Genomic DNA, 6,000 nt, shown 5'->3' with positions numbered 1-6,000 from the left:
CAAAGATTTCGACAGGGGGAAAGGTCTTTAGACAAATGCCTCTTTTCATAGATGAGGAAAAATGTTACTACATTGATCCATTGACTGGTCAACGTGTAAGCAAAGAAGAGGACTGTACCCTCGGGCAGTTCTGGAAGTGGATCAAAGAGGACCATTTGTTGAGGCTGAAGTGGCAGGGTGTCCCACAACATTCTTAGTGGATACCGGAGCTACTCGATCAACTTTGAGATCAGCAGTGGTTCCGGATCTACCAATGTCGGGGGAAACCATTCAGGTGGTAGGAGTCGCAAACAAGAGAATGACTAGCCCTTTGACGGAACCAGTGTCGGTGAAAATCGGAAACTACATGAATGAACATCAGTTTGTAGTATGTGATTCAAGTCCTGTGTGTCTGTTAGGAAGGGACTTATTGTGCAAATTGAACTGCACCATATACTGCACACCTCAGGGAGTGGAGGTACAGACTACAGACGATGATGCGACTTTTAAAGTTGCTAATTCAAGAACATGCATAGAACTGTATCCTACTCTGACTGTGGACGACCTTCCTTGGGACTTACGAGAGGCAGTATCATCAGAAGTATGGGATTTTACAGGAGAAGAGATAGGATTGGTCAAAGGGGTAGAGCCAGTGAAGATCAGGGTGAAACCAAATGTCGATTATCCAAGAACGCCTCAATACAAACTGTCCCAAGAGACGATTGCAGGAATAAAACCTGTGATCGATTCTATGATTCAACAGGGAATTCTGAAGGAAATCGTGGGTAGTCCATGCAACTCCCCGATTATGGGTTTGCAGAAGCCTAGTTGGAAATTTAGAATAGTACAGGATCTTCGAAAAATTAACAGCATAGTTGTTTCATGTTGTCCAGTGGTACCGAATCCATCAGTGATACTGTTTCAGATACCATTCCAAGCTGAGAGGTTCACAGTGATAGATCTTTGTCAGGCCTTCTTTTCAATCCCATTAGATGAAGAAAGCCAGTATCTTTTCGCTTTTAAAATAGAAAATCACGTCTTAACATGGTGTAGAATCCCACAGGGGTTCACAGATAGCCCATCAATTTTCAACCAGCTGTTGAAAAAGAACCTTGAAAGTCTAGTGCTGCCACAGAACTCGGTTCTGGTCCAGTATATAGACGACCTACTTGTTGCGTCAGGAACAGAAGAAGCTTGCAAGGAAGTCACCATCGCCTTGTTGAACCATTTAGCTGCAAATGGACACAAGGTATCTCCGAACAAATTACAGTACTGTCTGACAGAAGTACAGTACTTGGGTCACCGGATAGAAAAAGGAAAGCGCAAGGTGTCACCAGATAGAATAGAGGCAATCATGAAGATGAACTCGCCTACAACACAGAGAGATGTCAGGATGTTTCTAGGAATGGTTGGTTATTGCCGACAGTGGATAGCTAACTTTTCACTGAAAGCAAAACCCTTACAGAAACTGACGCACAAGGAGGTGAGTGATCCGGTACCATGGGACAATGAGTGCTTGATGGCGTTCCTACAGCTGAGAGATGACTTGTGTCGTGCTCCGGCTCTGGGGATGCCAGACTATGAGAAACCATTTTCACTCTACTGCTGCGAAAGAGAGGGCTGTGCTTTGTCAGTTTTAGTGCAAGTCCATGGAAATGCCCGTAGACCAGTTGCATACTTTTCGGCTACTCTAGATCCTGTAGCCGCAGCGTTGCCCGGATGTCTCAAATCCGTTGCTGCAACAGGTGTCAGCATTGAACGTTGTGAGAACATTGTGATGGGACACCAGTTAGTGGTGTATGTACCTCATTCTGTGGAACTGTTAATGACCAGGACCAAGACACAGCACTTGACTAATAGTAGGCTCACGCGTTACGAGCAAGTTATTCTTGCTGCGGAAAACGTGACCCTTAAGAGGTGCTCTGTTTTGAATCCTGCTACACTGATGCCACTTCCTAATGATATAGAAGGCGAAGAATGTGAAGATCACGATTGCCTTGATGTGACTGAACTATGCACGAAGCCCAGACCAGACATTGTGGATGAGACATTAATTGACCCCGATGAAATTTTCTTTGTTGATGGCTCATGTTTAAGAGACGATACTGGTCGATTGAGAGCAGCTTATGCTGTTTGCACCATTACTGGAGTTGTGGAAGCCACTTGCCTGGAAGGAGTACACTCCGCACAGGTAGCAGAAATCATTGCATTGACACGTGCCTGTATAGCAGGTAATAAAATTAGAGTCACCATATATACTGATAGCCAATATGGTTTTGGTGTGGTTCATGATTTCGGGCAATTGTGGTCTCAGAGAGGTTACATGACCTCCTCTAGTTCGCCTATTCGAAATGGACAATTTGTGCGGCTGTTGTTGGAAGCATTACAGGGTCCAGCCGAAATTGCAATTGTGAAATGTGTAGCCCATACAAAAAATACAGATTTTGTGTCACAAGGAAATAGATATGCAGACGAAGTTGCCCGCTATTGTGCGGAGCATGGATATTCTTTCACGGAGGTGGAAATAGATGGGGCTCAGGAAAAGACAGAACTGAACATGGTGCTAGAAACCGTTGACACTTGGGAGGATTTAAGAGTAATGCAAGAAAATGCACCTGAATATGAGAAAAAGGCATGGGAAACAGCAGGTTGTGTGAAAAGTGAAATGGATTTCTGGGTTTCAGCAGATGGAAGGGCAGTGTTACCTGAGGAATTAGTGAGTCCAATGGCGCGACAGATACATGGTCCAGTGCATTTGGGAAGAGATGCCATGCTGAGGGTGTTCAGGCAGACTTGGTATTGCCCAAAATTTAGGATTGCAGCAGAAGCAGTGTGTAAGCGATGCGTTACTTGTCAGCAGTTGAACATAGGGAAAAGAACACCAGTTACACTGAGTCACATTGGGAGGTCTGGGGGGCCTTTCAACAGAATGCAATTGGATTTTATTGAGATGCCAAAGGTCAACCGCCTTAGGTATGTCCTGGTGGTTGTATGCATATTTTCCAGATGGGTTGAAGCATACCCTACACGCAGGTGCGATACACTCACAGTAGCAAAGTTGTTGCTTAGAGAGTTGATACCGCGCTTCGGGGTGCCTGCCTCTCTGGAATCGGACAGAGGAACACATTTTAACAGCCAAGGTTTGAAGATGTCTTTCTCTGCATTGAACATTGATCAGAAATTGCATTGTAGCTATCGACCAGAGGCTTCAGGTATCGTGGAGCAGATAAATGGGACGCTGAAATGTCGAATTGCTAAAGTATGTTCATCAACTTCCTTAAGTTGGCCTGATGCTCTTCCTTTGGTCCTTATGAGTATGCGTAGCACACCCGACAGGAGGACAGGTCTCTCTCCACACGAGGTGCTGATGGGGAGGGCAATGAGACTTCCAACTGTCCGAACAACCGCATTGTTGAACATTACACATGACCTGATCCTGGATTATTGCAAGGGGTTGTCTGACGCCATTCATTCTGTGTCTCTTCAGGTACAGGCCGCAGAAGTTCCATCTTCAAGAAATCAATGCCACGACCTGTGTCCAGGTGACTGGATTGTGGTGAAGAAGCACGTCCGGAAGAACTGCTTAGACGTGCGCTGGAAAGGACCCTATCAAATCATCTTAATGACGAACACTGCCGTGAAGTGCGGAGGGCTGCCAAATTGGATCCACGCTTCCCATACTCGAAGAGTTCCAGCACCCCTTGAAGAAACAGCTCCTCTCACAGACGAAAATCCAGTTGTGGAAGAAGAATCACAAGAGGGGATCAGTCAAGCTGTGGGGGTGTCTGAAGAAGTTGGGAGTGTCACAGATCCAGAAGAAGAAAGGCAGGACGGCAGTGAAACTGAAGTTGCCACAGAAGGGGAAAGTTGTTGTGACTACGACTCAGACACAGACCAGTACCAGAGTGATCAAGAACAGAGTGTGAGGACGAGAAATAGGAGAACAAGACGTGGAGAAGTTAGTTGGCCCGAAAGAAAACAGAGGCCGAACTTAAAGCCAACTCCAGAGAGAACTCTTGCTCCTATATCCGAAGACTCAGATCCAGAAGAAAGTGCCCAAGGACAAGAACAGGATGGTCCGAGAAGATCAAGGAGGGTGCGAGTGCCTTGCAGAAGATACGCTACTCCTGAGTGGACCTACCTCGCTGCAGATGTCCGAAGCACGCAGAACTGGGAGGGTGAGGAAAGTGACCCTGACCAGAACTGACCCCATCATAACAGTGGAAGTAGAGTTGCTGATACCAGGAGTGGAGGTCGAAGGGCTGCTGACACTCAACATCGTCTATCCTCCTCTCCTGAGCGGAATAAGAGACTTGATCCTAAACACAGTTGAATTTCCGGTTTGCTGTTCAAGGTGTCCAATACTTGAGGGATTCCTTCTTCGTTTGGAAATATTAGAGCAAGTGATGGGAGTTGTTGGAACACGCATAATTCCGGATTGCTAAAGACCTTGTGAAAAACTTTGTAAATACAGATTGAGAGATAACCTAGCGCCAAGAAGAAGAAGAAGAAGAAGAAGAAGAAATTAGGGATTTCCATTTTAGAGGATGGAGAAGGGCTAAGGTTGTCTATTGCTACAGAACTCAGAGACTGTTTTTGCGGAGGGGATTTTCAGCTTCCAGGTGTGGTTCGAAAGACTGGAGAAGCAAAGAAAAGAGACTTTGTACTGTGAAAGAAAAACAGAGCTACACTGTCTTGAGATCATGGAGGCTGGCAACCCGAACCGCAGGGCAAAATGCATAGTAGGCACACTTTTAGTGGTAGTGATTTCTCTTATAGTGATAGTGGTTACTATATCATATGTAGTGGGACATGAAAATGATGTGAAAGCAGCAAAAGAAGCAAAAGGTGTATCAGCACAGAAAACTACAACTGCTGTCAAACAGGGGGACAATACAGAGAAAGAGAAAGCTTTGCTAGCCGCTGAGACTCGAAGGTTACACGTAGATGAATCACAGGGAAGTTTTAAATCAAATGCATATGCTAAATTGGTTTATGAATATGTGGATGCTATGGAGGCTAAGGATTGCTACGTTTGTATGAAATTACCAGCATCTGTAGACGAGGGTATTAGGTACCACCATCTTCCATTAACTTATGGAATCACATGTAGTTTATTGCTGAGCATATTTTATGAACGTGATGGGTTCGAGTATTACTTCTCGAACTTTGACTCCATGTTGCCAGAGGTGCCAAATTACAAGCACCTCAATAAATGGGATTATTACAAGAGTGAAGACAGGTTACAGAAATTTTTCCTTCCATGGAGAACTTTAGATACTTCACATGCTCGAAGAAATAATTTGACTTGTACAGTGTCAGAGATTGAGAAAAAGTTCGTAGGACAGGTGGATGCTCGATATAGGAGGCAGAAGATTTTGAAATCTTCAGGTCAATGGAAAACAGATTGGACCGAGGAAGAAAGGTCACACCAAAGAAAGGGTAGTAATGGTCCAATAGCTTTAGATCGAGAGAAGAAAGGGAAATTGTGTATACATAGGGGTCAAACCTATTACGAAAATGTGTTTGTGGGAGAAGTAAGTTGTGAACATGCTTTTCAGTTAGAGTATTACTCTAAGGATTTCTTGAAGGAAATGCAGGTGATCCCAAATGTATATTTTGTTTGTGGGAGGAATGCATATGTGAAACTACCAGATAATTGGTACGGATCATGCTATTTAGCGATTGTCTTCCCCAAGATATACCATGCTAAGGATTTAGAGATCATAGAGGGAGGAACTCAAGCTAGAGGAAGAAGAGATGTCAGCAATGAGGAGGTAGTTGGAGATGTATTTGGTGCTGCATTTCCTCTTCTGGGAATCATACTGAATGACATCAAGATTAGAAGATTGGCTACAGTCGTAGATAGGTTGTCCGCCAGTACTGCTAGATCCTTAATGCTGGTGGAGGGAGAGATACAATCGATAAGGGCAATGGTTCTTCAGAACCGACTTGCGCTAGATGTTCTGTTAGCCAAAGAGGGAGGAGTCTGTAAGGCTTTGAAGGTCCAGGAATGTTGCA

This window comes from Lissotriton helveticus, chromosome 9 (assembly GCF_964261635.1).
Source record: "Lissotriton helveticus chromosome 9, aLisHel1.1, whole genome shotgun sequence".
In the NCBI taxonomy this organism is placed as follows: domain Eukaryota; kingdom Metazoa; phylum Chordata; class Amphibia; order Caudata; family Salamandridae; genus Lissotriton; species Lissotriton helveticus.
This window is presented reverse-complemented; position numbering follows the sequence as displayed.